The 23,635-nt window shown below is 37.1% G+C and overlaps 1 protein-coding gene and 1 long non-coding RNA gene across 3 annotated transcripts in view; one reads left to right on the forward strand and one right to left on the reverse strand.

Moving 5' to 3' along the window:
- The window catches only part of SH3RF1 (SH3 domain containing ring finger 1), an 84,150-nt gene that overhangs the window by 22,768 nt on the left and 37,747 nt on the right, over nucleotides 1-23,635 (forward strand). The gene's annotated exons all lie outside the window — the stretch shown is intronic.
- On the reverse strand, nucleotides 16,112-22,325 carry LOC134139907 (uncharacterized). The gene is made up of 3 exons (XR_009958283.1): nucleotides 22,251-22,325; nucleotides 21,918-21,962; nucleotides 16,112-16,242 (listed from the first exon to the last, which is right to left on the reverse strand). It is a non-coding gene; the product is annotated as an uncharacterized LOC134139907 (long non-coding RNA).

Below are 23,635 nucleotides of genomic sequence, written 5' to 3' on the forward strand. Positions count from 1 at the left end.
CCAGCTTTTGCTTTTTGCTTTTCTTTGTGTCCCTGAATGTCCTTCCGATGTTAGACCTAAGGCTCAGCAAATGTACAATTGTTTCTGCTGTCCTGAAAATCATCATCCATTTAGCAAGCCAGAAAATAGGGTGGAAAATACAGGTAATAACATCTTGCATGCTGTATTAAAGTCTTCCAGAGATGGTGAATTAGAGTATTTGCCTTGAATTTAGAAAATAGTGTCCTCAGTTAAAGGACAAGTGATTACTCTCAAGGCTTTCATCCCTACTGTCTTTTGATGCTATTTGTCCCTTGCTTGATCCTCCTACAAGCTTCTTTTGGTTGCTTTATTCCTGGATAATTAGATAGTCCTCTCAAGCAGGTAGGCAGAGGCACTGTTCCTGTGCTTAAATAATGCAAATACTGTTCAAGTTCATTAAGAGTGTCATTTATCGAAACTTTGAAATAGTTTAAGTACCTCTTCTAGGCTAAGGAAATCTTCTCTCTCTTCTTGAGACCATAACAAACCACTTAGGCAATCTGAAGTGACATCCGATTTTTGGTTTATAGTCGCAGTCTGTAGAGGTGGACTGAGTAATTTTCTGTCTCATTTTGAAGAAGCTCAGTATTTTTGAGGCACTCAAATATTTCACCGGTTACTGGTAAGAGAGGTTCATAAGTATAAAGAAAGAAGAATTTTTAACATGAGAGTTTACTATTCAAATTGCTTTTATACCATGAATTTTGAAGCTTTTTTGGCCAAAGAGAAATATTTGATAAGCGGTTTTTAGATGTGGGAAAAGTTTGTTCTTTCCTCATTAGGGAAGCATTTCAGTATTGTGAGAAATTGCCATTTAGATCTCATTTCCAGCAGATGGGGAGATCAGGTGCGTAATTCTGAACAAGCTGATTTGAATGGAACAAAGTGAGTTAGATTGAATCTGATTCACAGAACTATTTGTTTCCTCCATAATCAAGATGCATTTTGCATACCACTCGTGTTTTTTTCTTTAAAGTTTCCTTTTCTACTAAAAACTATTCTTATCAGAGTAGTTTATCTTACTGTCAATTGCAGGAACCATAGCAAGCTGTGAAAATAACATGTTGCTTTCAGAGTTACGATTGAAGCCCGTTATTTCCTTTCAGGCAAATAATACGTTTTAATAGAAAGTCGTTTTCACTTTAGTGTGTGAATGTGCAGGCACAGCAAAACTACAAGTATACCCGTATATTCAGTACTCAGTATATTTAGACATTCATAAATATTGGTGTATTTATATATTCAACCAATGTCACATAGAAGGAACTTCTTAATACAGTCATCTGTCCTGTATACTTTTATTTCCTGCCATACTGGCTTTTTTCTTCCCAGCTTTGGTTTCATGTACCTCTAGGAACCTTTTTAGCACTACACACTGTGGTTGGGGTCTTTGAATGTGGGTGTTTTGGGGTGTTTTTTCTTTTTTCCTAGTGTTCTTTTTGCTGCTTGAGAAAGCTAGATATGAACAGCTCTACCATCTCCAATATACTTCTTGCTGTGGGAAGCTCAGTATGCTCATTGGATAAATGAGGTTTATTTCTGCAGAAAATCGCAAAATATCATGCATGAAGTTAGGTAGTTTGATCTAGTCATTTAAAAAAATCAGTGTTGTTTTCATGGGTAGGTGAAAAGAGAAATACCAAGCCAAATTAATCTCTGTACGTGGTGAGGTCCACCAGGCTCTTTCATGATGGTTGCATAACTTAGCGCATTTCTTTAGCTATCACTTCCCTTTTTGTGTTTATTTCTCTCTGTTTTTTTTTTCTTTTCCCTCTCCCCTTTCTGATGGGCTCATACTTCTGACAAGAAAGCCCAAGTAAACATATTTCTTTGGGGAAAAATTATCAACTCTCACTGAATTTGCTGAGTCAGATGACCTTGTGTTGCTTCTTCAGAATGGATCTAGCAATGTTCTTTCAATTTGGTTTCATATTGTCAAGGTTGCTCCCTAGCCCAGCCCTATACTGGATATGGCAGGGTATGAATTTGATAAAATTTTGTATCCTGCAAGAGATACAGTCTAGATAAACTCTAGAATTTTTGTAGTTCTTTTTAATTTTTGGTTGTGTTTGTACATCATGGAAAAGAAAAACAGGAAGCAAAATCTGAAAATTACAGGATGAATTCAGAAACCTTTTTTTTTCTCCTCTGTAATAAAATGCATTAATAAACAGGATCTTGTGATTAAGACTGTCAGATAATTTCCGATTCCAGCTCTTGAATTGAATATATGACCTTGGGCAAATCAGTTAGAGTCTCTCTCTGAGCTGAATCATGATCTTTGACAGGTTTATCTGTAGCAATTTAAACTGTTATCACTCCTGCCTTCTGCTGAAGGTTACTGACAAAGTCAGTTTAAGCTAATCTGCGGGTTATGAACTATGCCTGCTGATGAGCTGGTAGTGTAGGATTGTTTCTGTCGCCCTTGCTAACTGGACAATAATCTCGAGCAGGAGAGAGAGGGAGAAAGTAGAGGCAATAACATCTTGGCTGCTGTAGTAAAGTCTTCCAGAGATGATGGATCAGAATCTTTAGCTATGGATCAATGAAATGGATATAAAATTTCTTTTTATTATTTTATTTACAGCTTATCTACTTTGTAAGTAATACTGGACAGGCAGAAAAAATCTGGATTGCATTTGAATATATATCATATGGAATGATGGAGCATCCAGGTGCCCTAAAATAGAAATGATGAATTTGTTTATCTTGTACAGTTGATCTACAGTTCTAATAGTAATCTACAAAAAGTTTGAAGTCAATTATTTCATTTATTAAATGCATGAAACTTGATTTCTCTTATGCCAAATATTTAACAAATTACTGTAGTACCCCAAAACAAATCTTAAAAATAATACAGTTTTGCATAAACAGGTAGTAGGTACTGAAATTGTAAATGACTGATCGCAATAGCAGACTTTCATTGCTAAAGCAATGAATAAGATAACTTGTAATAGAAAAGGTAGAGATGTTATTGTGACTCATGATTTTTCTATTTGTATTCTGATGCCTGCTTTGATATCATTTTTTAATCTGTCAAGGTAGTAAACTCAGTAAATCTATTTTCTGCTGAATATTTAGCATTCAAAAATCCCTGTGTACCTTATTTCTTTTTAATTAAACAAACACATTTAATTTGTATATACTTTTGAAATATTTTTCTAGTGTATTTAGGTGGTCTTTGTGGGTGTAATACATCAGATATCTCAAGCATGGAATTAATATATATTTATGATGTTTATACTAGAATATTCTGTGGTATTTTTCAGATGATATATTTTACTCTTGAACTCTGTAACACAAATTAAGCTTGCTTGTTCATAAGTGAGATTGTATCTATGACTTGTTTAAATGGAAATTGTTGTACTGATGAAACAGACTGAGTAGAAATTTCCTGATTGCAGGTAGAGTATTAAAAGAACATATGCAAGTCTTGGCAAAATTGTCACAAAACTCCTGTAAATTACAATATAAAAAAGATTTTTTTAGCATATATTAGATGAACTATATAGTGTGCTATGTTTGTCAAGGATTTTATTAATGGTTAAATACTTCTATTATACATTCACTAAACAGGAAAATGGTCTTATTCTAGCTGCAGGTAGACATGTTTAGTAATGTGTGGTTGAGCATTCATTTCAGAAAGTTATAATTAAGCTAGCACATAGTCTTGTCTTCACCCTTTTTTCTGTGCAGCCCTTAATTATTTACACTGTGTTGCCTTATATTACAGTGTTTAAACCCTTAAATACACACATATTTTGATTATATCTTGGTTTATTCTACGTCGATTAATACAACCTTAGTCAGTCATAAGGCAGATACATAGCAAATCATTACAGAGTATGCTGTGGATTAAATACAGTACCTTAGAGTAGCAGTGATAACTTCAAACCATAGATTACCCAAGGTTTCACATTAATTAAAAAAAAATTTTTCTTATATGCTATAATATGTAATAGAAAATAATCAACCTTGTCTACCTAGTCAGTTTCCTGATTTTTTTTTTTTTGAGAATTTATCTATACAAATTTAACTCTAATGAGCATGTTACCTAAGCTACATAGTAAATATACATGTTTATTTTAGCATAAAAGTGGTGGTGGGGACAGGAAGATCCAAACATGGAGGAGGTGCTTTAATGTCAGTTAAAACATTTTTTTTTAATTTGGCGTGATGCCTTTTTGAAGGTAGGATGTTCCTGAATTAATTAGTGATAAGTATAATTTACCCACAGAGCTTAATTTTTTTGTGATTAAATAATACAATCCAAATGTTAAGTGTAGAAATACTTATGCCATAGAATAAGAATAGTTGTGGTAACCTATTATGTACATTATCATGTTAGCTGTAAAAATTCCATTATATACTTTGCAAAAAATCAATATATATGCATGATTTCAGAGCATGGCGCTAGAGATACAATCGAGTTTACCCACACAAACGACCAGAGAAACCACAAGAAACACTAGCTCTCTCTCTGCTAATCATCATGTAAGACAGATAAAAGGCCTAGTTTCACTAGCTTTATTTGAAATCTAGCTATTAGCATCTCATGCTATTCTTGTGAAGAATTACAAATATCTACAATAGGAACATGTTTTGAGTTGGTGTAGGCAGATTTTGGTACAGAAAGCGTAGACCATGAGCTCTGGCACCCAGTCTTTGTGCCTGCCTCACTTGCTAAGCTTGCCTGCTACTGCAGATAAAGCGCCTAAATCGCTAAAATAACATTTTTTTTCCTCCGGTGAAGAGTTTTTCAGTTATTCCCATCTTAGATTTTTTAAGGTAAATTTCACTCTAGAATAAAGAAATTGAAACTTCTTTTTTTTCCCCTCTCTCTAAACTATTCTTCACTCTCCATTAAGACATGGAGGAGGATGCACACGTGTACGTATGTTTTGCCGTCGGTACACCTCATAGCACTGGCTCCTCTTTGAACAGCAGAGCTGTTTGCAGAGCACTGGGAACTTGCAGCAGGCAAGTCTGAAGTAGGTTGTCTTCTTAGTGGGTGTTGTTGTTGTTGTTGTTGTTTTTTGTTTCCATTTCTTACCTGCATGTTTGTTGATTTGGCACAATATACACAATATATATCTATTCAATGTTTTGCCTCAACCAAAGTAATCTATTTTAGTAAAGGAATAAATCAAAGTGAAATGAGTTGCTTAGTTTTCTAACTCTTCTTAATTAGCTGTTCTTGTGTTTTCACTGTACATCGTTATTTTTTATCTAGTAGTATCCAGAAGTCTTTCATTATTGGGAATAGCCAGAGTAGACATAATACCCTAAGAACCTGATTGAACAAGAAACTATATTAATTGTTTGCAGCTCTTGCAATCTAAAAATTGAGTACAGTGAGATCAAATCATGCTAAATGTCATTGCAATTACTGTTTGATGGACGGTGTGTGTGTGCCCTTCTCCCCTTGGGATTGTACAAGTCCTGAGAAGGAACGAAACTTGTAATCGTTTTTTCTTTGCTTTTCTTTTCTTTTTTTTTTTTTTTCAATTGGATTTTAATTGAGGTGAATCACAGCATGCAATCCATAATGACTTGTAAAAGCGATGTTATTTTAAAAGAAATTGATCTCCATGCTTGAAGGACTAAAACCTGAATTTTTACTAGCTGTGCAGAATTATCTTTAGTTGCCGGAGTGGAAATAATCACCACCTGAACCTTCCTCCCAGAGATGATTTTTACTGTATTGGTAGTTTTCATGCTGCTCGCATCCCGTGTCAAATGCTCACGTATGAACATACAATCTAAAATGTTAATTTCAAAAAGGAATCTTTCTTGGTTCGTATTGATCTCTGAAATGAAGCCATGCCCTCAAAAAAAGTGAATCTCACTTTGTGTTACGGTGTTATTAAAATGCTGATCGGTTCTCCGGGGGGGAACCACAGGAGATCAGACTGGCCGGCGCGCCGAGCGCGGCCGCGGAGGAGACGCGTGCTCTTGGGCTGATCGCTGCTTCTCCTCTGAAGTGGCTGTAGCTTCCCGTTGGGGTATCTAAAAGATTAAAGCTAATGTTACGTCAGGTTTTGGTGAGTATGTAGGAGGCTATTTGATTTTTTTTTTTTCCCTACAGATATTTCTGTAGGAATGGGAATTGTTCCCTTTTTAATTTGCACTGTTCTTTGTTGCCCTCGGATTGAAGAGCGCAAAGGTAAAAACTGCTTGTCTGAGCCCTCGACTGAGGGCAGAAAAGACCAACTGTTCCGCAATGCGAACAAAAGTGGTGGGCTGAGAAAGCAAAAGCCACTTGGCAAAGCTGTAAATGATTTTGGCTGTTCTCTGCGTTTATTTATTTGCAAAAATGGAAATACAGTAAACTGGGGGGTGGCCTGGCGCTAGCGTCGGCAGCAGCGGGAAGCAGCTAACACGGCTGTGCGAGACCCGGAGCGTCGTCCGAGCGCTCGGTGACTGGCAGCTCATTAATAAATGGGGCTGGAGAAAGCAGAGGAGAGAAGGAACGAAATACCGTGTTCAACGCATCAGCTATCCTTTTCTAAGGAAGGGCGCTGATTTTCCGCAATGAGCAGGAGAGAGAGGGAGAAAGTAGAGGCAATAACATCTTAGCTGCTGTAGTAAAGTCTTCCAGAGATGATGGATCAGAATCTTTAGTTATGGATCAATGAAATGGATATAAAATTTCTTTTTATTATTTTATTTACAGCTTATCTACTTTGTAAGTAATACTGGACAGGCAGAAAAAATCTGGATTGCATTTGAATATATATCATATGGAATGATGGAGCATCCAGGTGCCCTAAAATAGAAATGATGAATTTGTTTATCTTGTACTGTAGATCTACAGTTCTAATAGAAATCTACAAAAAGTTTGAAGTCAATCATTTCATTCAATGAGGTGTTTGAAGTGATATGGAAGTACCTCCTTGTGTGTATGATTTATGACACGATGTTTTAATGTTTCTCCTCATTGCATGATATAGCAAGCTTTTGGAGTCATAGAAGGAAAAATAGAAGGAAAAGGGAAAACGAAGGCTGCTTTTTTTTTTTTTTTTTTTTGCTAGCATAAAACACTGAGGCATAGGGAGAAATATGTGGTGATCTGAAAGAAAAGGAGAAGAAATATTTTTCCCTCAAGGGATGCTGGTGCACAGTAGACAGTTGCAGTCTTGACTCTTTCCTGTGTCTCCTGATTTACATCCTCTAGAAACCATTTTTTTTAATACAGAAATTTTAAATTGTGCTTTTTTTCACCGAGTTGACTAAGGTGTTAATGTGAGCAGTGTTGTCTCGATAATAACTGTTTTACATGCAAATAGTTGTGAGAAAACCTATTGTTACAAAAAGGATGCAATGTTTACATCTAATGTTTACATTTAAAAACAAGGATTATTGAAAACGTGTATTTTAATGCGTGTGGATTTCTGAGAGTTTCTGAGAGGACTCTAAGAGATATGGATTTCTGAGAGTTAGGTTTGGTTACCAAGGTATATTTTAATATGTAGAAGTTCTTGAGTGGTTTAAGATCTTGAGCTATTGCAAGTCAAAAACATCCTTTTCAGGTAATTTTTCAAAGAAACATCATGTACCTCTGTATACATGAGGAGCTGCTGTTTCTGAACCCGCCACTTCGATCTTTGCTAACACCGGCTCAGCTGTGTCAGTGTGTTGCAGAAGTGGGAGGTCTGGCTTTGTTCTTGGGTTTCAGTGCATCGGAGGTGGCAATAGCAACAGTGCAAATATTTTGTGAAAACTCCATTAGTGCAGAAAAGGCTTTTGTCTCCACTAAATAAATTCAGACTTTCTAAGAAAAGGTGTGTTTAGAGAAAGATCACATATAGATTGGTCTGGCGGCTGGGGGGGGGGGGCACAAATGGACAACTCCTTTTCCCGTACAGACTAACGTGTGACGAAATTTTGATGAGGACATGGGAGCAAAGAGAAGAAACAAGCAATCAAAGAAAATAGTCTTAACCCTTAACGTTTTAATGTGATATTTCATTGTGTCTACTGTTAGTGTAGTTGGTGGCTTAATAAATTCACTTCTGGTATATTTATGGTTAAAAATTATTTTAGCTTGCATTGGAGTATAGCGTGGATATTTGTCTCTGAGAATTCCCTCAAGTCCAAGCTATTTCCTTTTCATTTTTCTTTCCTTATAGAGAGAGTGTATATGTTCTCTTTTAAAGACCAGAACAAAAGTGGCAGAAAAAAAAATAAGGCAGTAATGAGTGCAGCGTGTTCCAAAAGGATGAATGACGTTCCTAAGGGAAACAAAGTGGGAGGGCAGGGCCGAGGTCCTTCAAACGCTGGACAGTAGCAGCTATTGTCTGCGGGGGAAAAGGGGGGCCAACAGAAGAACACGCTTTCTCTAAAGAGCCTGCGTTTCCTCTAACAAGTATATCCAGAGGAAACCGAACAGAGTGTAACCCTTCAGCATGCTCGAAGCGCCGCTTTCTAGGAGTTGTGGCCCTTGGTGTGCCGGCAAAATGGAAACCTCTTCCTGAGGAGAAGCTAGTCGTGCTGTAACTGCGTAAATTAGCTTCTCCAGCGCAGCAGGCTGCGCGAGACTGGAGGGATCAGGACGGAGTGTTGCACCAGTTGGAACTTGCCCATTAAGACTTTCGCTTCTCCCACTGTCCAAAACATGTCTTGTTTTCAAATAGTGTAGTAGGACTTCATTACAGAAAATTGTTCTTCTGCTTTTGTTGTCGAGCTGCTAAAGAAATAGTTTGCCAAGATGTGAGTAAGTGGGTACTCATATTTGTTCCCCTAGAAATGAATGTTCTGTCTGGCTTCTGATAACACTTGGATAACTCCAAAACTGTAATCTTACACTTCTTGTGTATTTTAAGATACAGAAAAATAAACGTTAGAGCTAGATAACAAATTGTGTATGAGTAGCAGTGTAATAAAATGCATAAAATCCACTGTAGCAGGGATACTGACTACCAGGGTAATAACCAGCAATTTCTAAGATTAGTCTGTATGCATTGCCATAAGTGCAAATGTGAGTGAGCACTTTTAAATCATCATTTGTGATTTTTAAAAGGCAATTTGCAAGATATAAAATATTCATTTTTTGGAATAAGAGGAGTCCCACTGTACATCTGGAGAGAGCTGATTTCTCATTCATAGAGCCTTTGAAATGGTAATATACAAACGGTGTGTATATATAAAATAGCTACGCTGACAGGCATTAACTTCCCCATTTTGGTGGTCTGCATTGAATACTGTAATCCTGACTATGAGTCAGACTTGAAAATACTCTGTCAGAGTGAGAAAGTATTTGATATAATGAATTTAAATGCTAAATGCGGTAGAGTTTCATGATTATCTGTTGATTATTGAACACTGAAAAATACATTTGCATAGTTATATGCAGTGATATTTGCCTTCAAATAAAATGTAGAGAATGGAGGAAGAAATATGTACGTTCACAATTTTAATTTTTTAGAACTAGAAGGTAGACCACAATTTTTAACTTCTGTGCCTGAACTTTAAAGTTTTGGTTATAGCTTAGTTTGTACTGATGAAGTGCAGACGATGACTGCATAGAAACCCAATCACAGTATTTCAAAGGTGGTAAACATTGGACTTTCCGGAAACTTTACCTTCAGTCAGGTCTTAGTTGCCTGCATATGGGCGTGGAGCTCTGTCCTGTTTGAATAAAACATTAGATTGCCCATGAGAGATAAAGAATAATCTTGGTAGGGGAAGGATGGGGTAAATATTAAGAAGGAATAAATAAATAAATAGGTAGAAGTTGCTTATTGCAGCTGGTTTCTCCTGAGCCAGGTATACTTGTATCTGTTTTTCTATAGCAAACTGAAAATAAAAGTTTAAGTCAGGAGAGAAAAGATGTTGTAGATTTTAAAGCAAAGTGCAAATTCTGTAATCCGATATGTACCTCTGGGCTATAAATGATGCTTTGTTATAAAGCTGCATTTGAGTTACTTTAATCATGTCACTACTTGTAAACCCTCTTCCCTCTTTCTCCAAGTTTTTTTAACTTGGCTCGTCCGCTCAGGCAAACAGCTCCAGGAAAAGGCTGCAAACCAGAAATGCGAGGAAGGTGACTGCACTGGTTCCCACAAAGGTCAATACTTCTGTATCTCTACATTGCCAGGGAAGATTGAATCTAGTGCTGGTCCACCATATGCAGTGACAAACCATAAAGGTTGATGCAGCAATTCCTGGGCCCCATCAAAATACTACCTGAAATGTTCTAGATCGAAAAAGAAAAAAAAACAAAAAAAAGCTTTCATCACTTTTGCATATTAATACTTAGAAAGGAAAAGTTTCCTGTTTGCCAGTAGAGATAGCGTATCATTTAGTCCATGGGGAGACAGCTGAGTAATTTAGATATTCTGCTTCAAGTAGTGATTGTGTAGTCAAATGTCTTCCATTCTCCCAGACTTTGCAACCAAACAGAAATTTCAACTTTAAGTTGTAACACTATATCAGTTCATAAGTATGTAAGAGTTTAGCTTAGGGGAAAAGCTGTTGCTTTCAGCATGTTGATGTTTAAGGTGCTTCCACTGGTACCTGCTGTGAGAGTCTCTTAAGGTCCTGTCCTGCATAGTGCTCCGTACTGTGGAAAGCAGAGAAAAAGAAGGAACAAAACTAAGCCAGCTAAGAGGAGCAAGGACTTTTGGTGGCTATTGTTTTGCCTCCATCTGTAAAATGAAAGTTATGCCACTCCCTCATCTTATCAAAGCATTTTTGAATAATTATAAAAAACTTTGTGATTAGTATAATTAACACCCTTGTCAGGAAAACAAGATTTAGGATTCAAGATTGGTCAGCTGTGTAAGACATGGAGACTTTTGATCACAGATGAATGACAAGAAAATGATACAACAGTCTGTTATCTCGATAGTAAAAATATGTCATCATGTAATTAGAGATTATATTATAGTGCACATGTTCAGGGGGATAATGTGTAGTTCTGCACGCAGTCTCAGTTTGATTTTTGCTAACTTTTGAGGACTTTGTAATGTTACTGTTTTGTAACAAGTTGTATTTGAAAGGGACAGACAGTGGAAGAACTGCTTTGTGCATAAATACAAGTTAGTCCCAGTAATGAATTTTGAGATGAGCTTGTGTGTGTGTGTGTGTGTGGTGTCGGAGGGATTGCTTTGTTCTTCAGCTAAAATACCTTTAATCCTCTGAACCCCTTATGATACCAGCAGGTGAAGTACAAATTGCTGTTTTGTATTATTTGCTTTTTTCCTGTCTCCAAAGAGAGAGCTTTTTGGATTATTATTTTTCAATTGTTGTGCAGATAGATGATGATATGCATGATATTTTAGGGTGTATCGTTGTGGGGTGTGTGGGGGTGTTTGTTGTTTTAATATCCTTTTGGTTAAAGGTGAGAGGGAAGGCTACTGGAGTCCCGCATGGGATGACGCTTGTTGAGCCAGGTTTTTGGCTGATCAACATCTGGGATCTTACCAGGCTTATTAAACCAAAATGCTAACACCAAACTTAAGCTGATAAAGAAAAGTTGTCTTTAGCTTCCAATCCAATTTTTGTGTCTCGTCAGTAGCCTTCCTCTTAGGTATAAAAAATAGTATATTAGCTTTCTGGAGAGATCCTCCAGCTTACACAGAGCACATCCTGTGTACATCCTCTCATTTCTCCTACTTGCTGTCACCTTCTTCTTTACTGAAGTGCTGGATCAAGTTCCTTATTTGATAAATGTTTTTCAGTGTTGCAGGTTAAAAATCAAACCGGTTAAAATGCTTATTGACATAAAGCTTTTCTGTTCCTAGTGCAGGTGTCTGTGGCTTTGTCGCATCGCTCCTGCTTCACCTTTGGACAAAACAGAAAACCAGGACGTAACAAACTTTTGATTACTCTGGAAGGGATTGATTGAGCAGACAGATGTTTGACACTTATTTTACCAGAGCAATAGCTTAAGTGCCTGAACAGTTGTTGTTCAGTTAATATAGGAGGTATAGGTTTAGGTATGGACTACTTGTGTATGGAAGCCTTTTCTGAGACTGTTTGCCCAAAGTCTTGCCCTTCCCCACTTAAAATTTAGTTTACCTATGTACGTGGAAACAAGTGAGGTTTCAAGGGATTTAACTGTGAGTAGCAGTAGATGCAGTACAATTGAGATCACTTAATGTGTGAGGAGTTGATGATACCAAATTGTCTTGTTTCTTTTGCTGGATTTAAATAATTGCTGGATATAATACGTAACATTACAAATTTACTTGGTAAATGCTGCAGAAAAAAGTTGAGGGTTTAATTCAAACCCTTCAAATATTGAGGGTTAAACTATTAGTTTTAGAAGTTCAAACGTTTCTTTTATTATTATTATTATTACTGCTACTACTGCATTGCATTACTTGGAAGCTTCATCAGGTTGGAGTATAAAGCAAAATCATTCCAAGTAGAGTATGTTGGAAAAAGCTATTAATTTTAGGAAAATTATAAGATAAAATTAGGGTTAAGAGATGTTGAAAGCCTTTAACTTAACCTCTAAAATAATCAGCTATGCTAGGGATAACCATTTGTAGCAAAGACACGGTGAAAGAGTTTTCTTGTACTTAGGATTGCAGTGATCATATAGGTACCTAGATGGAGTTAAAGATAAATATAATTTTCAATCTACTTAATAGCCATAGGAGGAGGTGAGAACTTTGTTGCCTGAAATGATGTGTAGAGTTTTAAAACTCTTAAAAATAAAAAATAAAGGCGTGTAGATACACAGTTTACTTCAGATCCTTGCTTCAGAAGACAAAACTTCATTTTTCAATTGCTATGTTCAGGCTTACAGGAGTATCTTTTATTACAACCTCTGTGCGTGTGTGTGTGTAACTATAAAATAGGGGGAAAAAAAAAGCATTGTTTAATTTTAGCTGGAGGGGAGTAGAACTGTGGTGTTCCATTTTGTATGGTCCAGGTATATTTGAAGGTGTTCTGACTCATTTTTCTTTTGACTGCATGCTTTATCTGTGTAATTGCAAAGCATTAAAGATGAAATAATATTAGCATTATATGTATTATCGTAATTTTATTTGTGCATACAATGAAGCAAGGCTTAACAATTTCAACCTTGAGTTCTTATTTCTGTTTAGTGGCCTACCGTGGGTGTAATCTTGTATAAAAAAAGGGGGGGGGGGGAAACCCTACCTTTCAATAGCCTTTTAACGGAGTCTTTGTTAATACAATATGAACTGTAAAGAAACATTATAAAAATGATCTTTTGAGGGAGACATAATGGGTAAATTATCCTTGCCTATGTAAAGCAAGTAGTTTGGTACATTCTGTGCTTTAATAAGACAGCTGCATTTTTAGAAAATAAAATTTGATTGTGCTGTGTGCTAGCGAATGACCTCTTCAGGAGGAAATCCTATAGGGACCTTTTCCTTTCTTCCTTTTGATGTAAAATCTTTGTTTAAAAGGGTATTTTTGAGTGGGAGCGGATAGTTAATTTTTAGAGGACTGTAGGTATGTATTTTTTCTGTGCTTGTTCTTGAAGTTCATTGTTGTGATAAGACATGACATTTTAGAAAAGGCCATTACGGCCTGTCTGGTATTTTTAGCACGTGAACCTGCTTGGCTCACTGCGTAGCCCCGTTGACATAACAGAAAGTAGCAGCTCCGAAGTGATAATGCTTTCAGGTGAGCTGACAAATTTAAAGCCTTTAGGTCCAGCTTTAGAAGACAGAGAGAACTGAAGTCAGTATGCTGTGTTTTGTACCAGAATCTGTAAGGTGAAGCGTTACGTGGCAGCAAATCCGTGTTGCGGACTCCAAGAGCCAGCAGCTGGCAGGAGCAGCGAGGACCCTGGGCACGGTGCCGAGCAGGGCTCGAACACCCCCCTTGCAGTCCGAGGAGCCCGTCCCGATGGCCCTTCTCTTCGAGGGGGACCACGTGCTGCGTTTCACAAGTTGGGATTTGTGAAGGAAAGAAAACATTTCTTGTGCTTTAAAATAGGAGAAGCGTGTTCCTCTCACTGGTACGGAAGTTAAGTGGTTACTGCTCCCGTGGCAGCAGACCTGCTGATGGCCGATGTTGTGTCTTGCATGTTTGGGTCTGCCTGCTCCCCTCCCAGCTGGGGGTCCGCACAGCTCTTCCAGGAGTTGTGTTTTTTTTTTTTTTTTTTTCAGGGAGACTAGATTTTAGGGCAACTCCGTGTCAAGGCAGATACTCTATTTAACGAAGCAAGTGTGAAATATGGATGTCCATATCTTATGTTTGCGAAGTGGTCAGCGTGCAGGGATTGTTTGGTTCAGGGAATAAGCAGCTGATGATAAGCTGAACCCAAACAAAAGAAAGAACTATTTGTGTCTGGTAGAGAATACCTCATCATCTGCAGTATTTCTCTGATTTATGCACACTTAACTTTTCTTTTGCAAGCCGTTTAAACTTTCAAGTCCCCTCTGGTTCAGGTGGTTGCTTATTTTCATTAGGCTAAGGGTTAGGGTCACTGCAGTGACCCTGCATGTCCTCAGCGTCCACCGTTCCCGCAGTGTTTGCGGTTTCCCAGTGCCCCTTACTACTCTCGTGTCCCCTACGAGCAAGCTGGAAAAGAGATGCTTGTAACGGGCGCCGAGCAGCGCGCGTCCGCCCTCCGAGGGGCCGCCGGCCCCGCACCACCGCCGGCTTTGGCGCGCAGGCGGAGGCTGCGCTCGTGGGCTGCCCTCCCCTGCCACGTGCCCGCTCGTTTTAATGCAGCCGGGCAGAGAGGGAACGGCACCGGCCAAGGCTGCACGGGCTCCTTTTCAGATGTAACCAAGCTAAAAATTGCCTTTGGCTCCGCAGCGAACGTGGACGGCTTCACACGCGTTGGACTCTCTTCGCAAAATCGCGATCGGAGCGTGGAATTTTTGTCTCTGTTATTAAGGCTTAAATGGTAGCACGTGTTTGTAGCAGTTACTATTGGTGATAATTCTGGTCTAGAACAAATTTTCGTAGTGTGTATAGTTTTTATTGTTGTCACTTTAATATGTTAAAATTAATAATCTGATTTTGAACTATAAAAGCGCCAATTTGTAAAATACGGTCGTTTCTGATACGGTTTTTGTGGAGCTCCTCCGTGCAATGTTCAAAGATTTGTGTTGGATCTAAACAGAAGATCTTTGTGTATAGTTTATTCCTAGGGGCAAACTTAAAGACATGGATTGAATTGCTAAGGAATTTTTTCAGTTGTTTTGTGTGTTTAAACAGCATTTCACACAGAAGCTTGCATCAGCTGCAAACAGAATTAAGGAAACCAAGCTCACTGCATTTTACACATCTGGAAAAGCTTTTACTTTAGCTAGTTAGCAGTCTGTTTGGAGAAGCCATTTAAGCCATAGTTGTGTTTATTCTTGCAAAACAGCTTATGAACTGCTAGGAATTTCATCTCCCCCCCCCTTTCTCTCTCTCTCTTTTCAAGGCAGGGAGAGGCAAAGCCATACTACGAGTCTGACCTGCTAAACTGTCATAACATCAAAATAATTTGATTGGAAAAGCCAGATTTTCAAGTATTACAAACTATACTAATAAGAACATGGTGTGCATGATGGAATGCATGAGAAACATGGAAAGTAGAGCTGCAAGGAGCACTGGATGTGTGATCTTGCCCACTCTGGCTGCCTTGACGTTAAGCTGTTTATTTACAGTTTCCCGGAAGTTTAAGCTAAATGCAAGGTGCTAAAGTAGATTTAAAGACTTGAATTCTGGGGTAATAGTTTTGATTTTCTTTAGGTGGTATTTTCAGTGTATTTTGTCTGACGTGTGGATAGTAAATGAATGTTATGTGCCCACAATAACGAACTACTTGAGACGAAAGCATGGTGCCGTATTCATTTTTTTCCAAAAGACTGGAATTTAATTTATACTGCAGCATGATCAGACTATTGCCTAACCAAAATGGAGACATGTCCCAAAGAAAGTGCCTTGATATGTACAAGGATATATACAAGTATACAAGGATATATACTTTCCTCAGTGTTCCCAAAAAACAGTAAATATCAAATTAAGAGATATTTAGAAATAATCTAATTTAATTCTGTAAAAACCTTACATAATCTTAAATTCTTGAAAACATTAAAAACTTAGGGTAATCAACATACTGTTCCAAAAAGAAATTTTTCTATTTCTTCATATTTTGTTTGATGCTTTTTGGTGAAAAAGGCTGCCGTGGCCTTTCTGTTGCATTTTAAATTGTCCTTAAGTAGAAAATGCATGGCTTTATTGCTTTTAGATTTCCTCCTCAGTCTGTGAAGTCTGAGAATTGAACTCAGGGAACTGGAAAAAAAAAAAAAAACAGTTTCATGTGGAAAGTATTCCAGTTTTTGAAAATGAGGATTCCAGGGTTATGAACCGTATTAACAAGATGGTTATTCTACTGTTTCCTTCCTTAAATATATGAAGACTGAGAGATCTGTAGAAAATTTCAGTTAAGTTTCTTAACAGGGAAGGTTTGAGCTTCCTATAGAAGAGACAAAGCATGCTTTAAAACATACTTGCTAGTATGTGGTTTGCTTGTTTTTCTTGTATTCCAAATCTCGTAAGTAATGTTAAAGACTGCTTAGGGTCAGTCTTACCAGCAACTCTTCAGTGTTCAGAATGGGGAGGAGGTCTCCAAGCTCATTAGGGTTTAAAAAGTTAAAATTAAAATTCTGAAGTAACTTTCGTATGTATTTCAGATTTTGAAACTGCAGCATTACTTTTTTTGGCATATTCTTACAAGTATGAGAGTTTTAAATTTACTTATAAATACATCATAATGTGTATTTAAATAAATGTAAAGCTTAGAGTTTTGAAATAAATACTGAAGCAAAAGACTTAAGTCACAGAAGCTGGGAACAATGTGACTGAATTAGGGATATAAAAGAAAACTGGCGCAAGTGTAATTATATTCATATTTCAATTCTCTTGCATAAATGTTGCAAAAATGCAGAGCTTGTACTGATATGACTTGATCCTTCTATTTTATTGATGAGAGCTTACTTTGATGTTGTTCAGCAACACTAAGGGTAACATTAGTATTATCATTCTGATTTGGCAAATCCTAAATTTCAGAATACCTTTTCAGAGGTTGTTACTAATGTAAAGAATATAGGAAATGTATTTCTTCCACTGAAATTATCTGTAGATAACTGTAAACATACTGTTGGATTGGAAGGGTTTTTTATATGCATTTTGGAATAGACTGTCATTGAATCTCTTTATTTTTACAATCTGGATTCACTTTGCTCCAGGATTCATCACTGACAGCTTATGAAATATGATCAGTATAATTTTGTATTTGAGAAATGTTAATCTATTGAGAAATGCAAGAAGACCTTAAATAGGATTGAAAGGAGGAAGAGAGTAAAAAGAGAATATATGTGATTAACTATCAGTGTTTTAAATGAAATATTTAACCCGTTAAAAATGAAAATAATGATTTACTCCTTAAAAACTTATACTAATATACAGGAAGAAGGGCATTGTATTGAAGAATTTCAGTTTGAGAGACTTCTTCTGAAGATCTTGTATTAATATAATGTTAATTTCTAAAACTTTAAAATTTTCTTTTACAGAATGTAACTAATGTAGATTTGTGTGTTGAAATATTGTAAAGTATTATAGTCTTCTAATCCAGGAATTCGATTTTACTTGTAATAATGAAGTCATTGCTTAGAAAAATAGTAAATTACGTTCAGTATAATTGACGCTTTATATGTCTGGTGATTCAAAAGGTTTAGTTTCAGAAATGAAAAAAATTAATAATAGACAAAGGAGTCTCTTATAAAAAGTAGGGGAAAGAAGGACAAGTAATCCATACAAATTATGGATCCTTCTGTTATGGAAGACTGATGATAAACAATGGACTGAAGTTACCAAGAAGTTCGTAAGTACATGAAGAACCATCTAAATCTTTACAATGTGGTAAGCCAGTGGAATTCTCCTAATGAAGGGGCAAATTTGTTCATTTGTCAATGTTTTCAGTTTAAGACTTGGTGCCTTTCTAGAAGAAGCGATTTTCTGCAAGAGAAGCTTAATGGGCTCTGCAGAAGCAGCATTACATGCAGGCTTTCAGACTAGATAGTATAGGGGCAGACTTGCAAGCCAGCTCTGAAGGCAGCAAAATTTAGACAGAATGGCATACATTGGTATTGCTGTGCTGTGCTTCCCAAAGCTGTGTCTGGGGCTACGTCTGATCCTAGAAATCCTGGAAAGGGAGAACAGAGGTGAGTGAATGAAGACAGAAACTTGAATGTCAGCAGAAGTTGATAGGAAGGTGAATTAATCAGAAATCTGGGAATTTGTTGCTTTCATGATAGCAGGTTTCACCTTGAGCTGAAGTTAGTGGGTTGAAGAGCTCACCTTGCAGGAAAGTTCAGTGTGTATGAGAACTGCATGTACATTGGCCTAATATCAGCATTATCATACTATCTGCATGCTTTGTCCTGACAAGAATATGTGAAGTTTTTGTTCAGGACAGTATTTTGGTGTCAATACCAACTTACAGAAATAAGCCAAGTGGAACAATTTCTAAACTGAGAGCCATGTTAATGTTTAGGAGGACTTCTGCTAGATGCTCAGTTCTTAAGAGTGTTTGGACTCCTATGATACACGTGCGTCTAAACTATGTATGGTAGGATTTCATACAAGATATGAGAAACACTAGCTGTTAGCTGTGGGCCTTAAGTTGTGAGTTGTCCTACCAAAATGACAGAAAGGGGACAAGAAATTGCAAACAAGTTGTGGAGTTCTAGTCCACTTGAATATCCTGCTCAAGGAGTCTTCTTCTGTGAGGCCTAGTCAGAGTCTGAATCAGGGAAATGTGAAGTAGCGCTGCTGAATTTTGTTTTTCAAATGTTCTCAACCAGTTCATTAGCATGAATAGTTAAAAGAGAGAATTAGAGACATCAGTCTTTCATTAGTCTATATGATTCTTAGCTCTTGGCACCAAAGCTGTGCTTTCTTATAGTAATGCATTATGATTGAACTGCATAATTAAAATACTTTTTGTCTAAATGAGAAAGTTGTAGTTCTTCTAAGTTACTCTTGAGAATATATTTGTGGAATATAATAATTCCATGCATTCCCTGTTAATGTAAGGAGGGAGCTGCTACTCTGCTTGCTGTGGAGTCTCAAAAGCAGGAGATCTTACTTAGTAGGAGCTTACAGGTTCCTTAAAAGTTTCAGAAGTTGAAATTGCACAAGGACATGGTCCCAGCACATTGAGAAAGCCTACAATTTCCTGCAAAAGAATTTCTGATATAAAACTTTGAGATAGTGGCATATATCACATTTAATAATCAGAGGATTAAAAATATCTTTAGTTTGAGAAAGCTTTGGTTATATCTGTACTAGTAAGTAGTTTAATGCAGTGGGAATGGATCCATAAAGGAAAAACAGTGAGGACTTGGTAGCAACAGCTAGATTTTTTTCAGAGGTATTTCTCTGAGCTGATTCTGCTGTGGTTCCAGGGAATGAATTGGGGGATGTCTTCTGTTTAGTTTCATCTAAAAGGAATGCAGTTCATACACTTTAAGACTGCTTCAAAATCAAAAAGCTATATATAAAACTGTGCTACCAATTAAAAATGTGTCATGTAGCTGCTTGATTAAAATCATTATGTAGGGGTATATTATTTTCCTTTATGACATGAACAGATAAATTGTAACTATGAGTAAATATAACTGATAATAAGTTAATGCAGATTATCTCTAATTAAAGCTATCTGTTCAGGGAAGAAAAATGATAAATTTCATTGAACTGGATCAAAGCATAATCGTCTCTTGCCATCTATATTGCATACAAACAGAAAAAGTTACCTTCTTTAGCTTTTTCAAGTATTTGAGAGTAAAAAAGTTTTAGAAATTTGTGTAAATTTGTCTTTTATAGATATATACACATACAGATATATAGGTAATTGTGGTACAAATCCAAGAGATATTTCAGACTATTTTATAAAAAGACTATAAAGCTCTCTCAACGTTTGGAGAGACAAAGGGTTTTTAGAAGAACTTGTACAACAACAGGGTAGAACCAGTACTAAATTGTCATTTGAAGTAGAAAGGATGTGTATTATGGAATAGAGGACTTCTCTGAAGAAGAGGCTTTTTTGTGTATGGCATATAACACTCAACGCTTACCATTTCAAGGCAGTGTCTACTAAATACAAAAAGAGGAGGCAAGGATTCCCAGCTGAAATCACAGACAGATTTAATCTATGCTAACATAGCAGACTAATATTTGATCTGTTATTTTTAAAGTTCCTTTTCATTCCTGAATGAATGCAGAGTTGGTGAAAAAACTTTCATTTAAGTAGTTAAAATGCTTCTAGCTGGTGGTGCAACATGAAATCTGTTCTGCAAGCACATGCAGACTGAATAGACTTCCTTGGATCGATGTTTTGGTAATTTTTCTGTGTTGAAGAACTGAGAGGTGCATGGGTCATCTTCTTGATGTAAACCTCTTATTTCTTAGTGTTTCTTACCTTTTTTCACCTGTACTGCTTAAATAGTAATAAAAGCTTGTACGAAGAACTGCATTTGAAAGTAAAATGGAAAATCCTTTCAAGATCCAGTTCTGCTTTATGTACCCCTTAAGTAACTCGTCCTGCCTCTGACCATGGAGCTTATATGAATAATGAAAGATTTTAAAAATAATGAGAGACTTTGATATATTTGAACAGACAGTTACTGTAAAATTTAAGCACACCTATGTAATTAAGGACATTCTAGAGCTAGGCAGTTTGGGAGAGAATTTGGCCGAGTTCTGCCAAAGTAAGTGGGTTTAATACCTTAAGAATTAGCTTCCTCTCAAAGTCAATGGAAACTGTTAGTGGAATAAGGGGCTAGTAAACATGAAAAAGTGAACTCCGATTTTCTACAGTACTTCACAGTGGTAGTCACACGTAGGAATTTCCTGGGAATGTGTTTGCTGGGTACGGTAGCAGAGTCACATCAGGACCCAGGAGAGCTGCTAGATCTTTGAGGAGCCGCAGATAGGGGGGCAGCGCAGGCTGCTGCGTGGGAGTCAAGCATACTGGAGGACATGGGGTTCACCAAGCTGAGCTCTCTTCACTAAAGCAAGCATAGGGATAGCAGAAGTGGGGACAGACTATGCTGGAGCAATGCAGAAAGCATGAGCTGGTAGGAGTGGGATTAAGGAAGCCGGAATTTGAGCAGAATTGAAACCAGTGGTGCTAGCGAAGGCCAGCGAGAAGGGCTTCTTAAGGTGCAAGGACAGCAAAAGGAAGTGTGGTGGTGGAAGATAGGTCCATGCACCAATTCAGACCTGAGTGAACTCCAGACAGGCAGCTTGGTTTTGTGTTCTACACTAATACTGTCATGCTGAAATATACTCGAGCAAATACGCAGGGTTTATCAGATTTAATGAAATAGTGCTCTCTGTTTCAATATACTTTATGGATTCAAGTCTTTTTTAGCAGTACTATGTGCAGAGGAAGGCTCATTTTAGCCAGGCTGCTTGTCTGCTTTTACAGTCCAACCGAAATATATGTGAGGGGCAAACTGCAGCTTGTCACTGCACAAGAGATGAATGTTGATGTAATGTTCTTCTGTGCTCAGTCAGCCTTTTGCTATAATGACAGGCATGCAGGAACATTTATTTTACAACAAATGCATAATTCAGCTAGGATCAGTTGCCTTTTTTAAAAAAGGCCAAACAGCTGCTTCAACTAGAGTATCATAAAGTGTTTGAAATAAAAATTTTATTCCAGAAAGTTTTGAGGCAAGAGATTTTGAAAGATTAAGTAAAAAATGAGCAGCAAATGAAGTCTGTAATTTACTCTGTGCATGCAGGTTACATATATTTCTGTATATTGGAGACAGCTAAAATTAGCACCTTTTCACAGTAGGCAAGGGACTATTTCAAGGCTGTATGTTAAAGCCAATTAACTTGGCTCCAGAAGGATTTCAGGAGAAGGAGACATGCTATTGGTTCCCAAGCAAACTTACCAAAAGTTCCTCCAAATCCTGGCAAAAAGAGTTTGCATATGATACCTTAGAAGAAAGTTATTAGTCCAGAAGATTGGAAAAGCACCTGAATCTTTATGAAACAGTGAAATTGTCAAGAAATAAACCTAGAAGACATTTTCTTGTAAAGTAATAAAATGTTTGATGTTCTCTTAATTTTTTAAAAATCAAATTCAAATAGGAGAGCTGTGTGTTACAACTTTTTTATATCATTGACAAGAGTCTTTAATTTCCAATCTTGCACTGTTTTGGCAGGGAATACATTAACACTTGAGCATAATGGAAAGCAAAACATGCTCAGATAAAAAGTCATACCTGTCAAGCTTGATAGGTATTCTTCAAAAAGCACGACAGTCTCTTCATCTGCAACACTGTTTTTTGCTATTGCCCTGTTTTTGGCAGCAGGCTATTTGAGAGATTAAAGGAACATTTCTTCATGCTGATCTCACCAAGAATAATCTGGCGAAGTCACTCCCTTGTTCAGAGTCATTTGCTGGCTTTGCTCCTTCTGTATCATGTTCAAACTCCTCAGCTTCAGAGCTGCCTAAAAGCTGCTCTGGGCAATTTCATCTCTCCTCCCCCTGCCCTCCCCCTTGTGTAATGTGTCTTTACACCTGGAATTACCTCTCTTTTTCTTGGTGCAACAAGTAAACATGTTCATTTTCAAACTGCAGTGAGCAAAACTTGTTTATCTTCACACTCCAAAGGAAAAAAAAAAAGATTAATACTCTGGATTGTTCTACATTTTTTTACATTGCTGATTAAAACCTCTGGAGCTTTTGATACTTGTGCTAAAATAACAGCTCCTTCAAGTAGGGACAGAGCCTTCTGTATCTCAGAGCTGTGTTGCTAAATCAAATGTTTCAGTCCTCTGCATTAGATAAATTAACTTCTTTTTAAAGTAAGCAAACTGAATGTGTTTTGTAAAGTAGTAGTGTTAAACATCTCAGATTTTTGAGAGATTTTTAAATGTGATCAGTAATACAAAATACTGCTTTGCAAATATTGATAGCTTATGTTTAATGTAAAAATGGAAAAGATGCCTTCTGATTAGCCGTGCTGGGACTGGTAGAGGACGTATATTTCTACTCGTTTCTTCCTGCTGCTCCAGCATAGCACCTGGTTGTGGCACGTTGGTAATGGGATCTCTTCTAGATCTTGCCAGTATCGTAGACCCCTTTTTATTTCTTTCCAATGCAGTAAGCTTTTGTGATTAGAAGAAAAAAAAAGAGAGAGACGCTTGAATAAACAAAGGAGAAGAGGGATGTTTCTCATCGTTGTAAAATAGTTCCTTTCTCTAATGCTGATGTTGACTATGCCCCTGTATCTTCATCAGCTACCATTTATGCTGTAGAAATTCTCACCAGCTGTCATGTAAAACATGTTTGCTGTACTGGTTATATGGATTACAGGAATATGGTGTTTTGTGAATGTTTTATTGGATTAATGTTTTTTCTTTCTGATCAAAAGTTGTTGTAAGGTGCATGTCTTAGCTGTTCAATTTGTAGGGCAGATATCAAATGATAAACCTGTGGTCTGTTCTTGAATAATACTTCATTTCAGTGGTACTGGGTATATATTGATGCTTTGTTTTTGGCAAGGTATGCAGAAGAGGACTGGTGTCTCTGGCTTAATGGGAGGCAGCTAATGGGAAAGTAGGGTATTCTTGGCCTGTGCGAAAACTATTGAATTTGGACTTG

The sequence above is a fragment of the Rhea pennata genome, chromosome 4 (assembly GCF_028389875.1).
Source record: "Rhea pennata isolate bPtePen1 chromosome 4, bPtePen1.pri, whole genome shotgun sequence".
NCBI classification, from domain to species: Eukaryota; Metazoa; Chordata; class Aves; order Rheiformes; family Rheidae; genus Rhea; species Rhea pennata.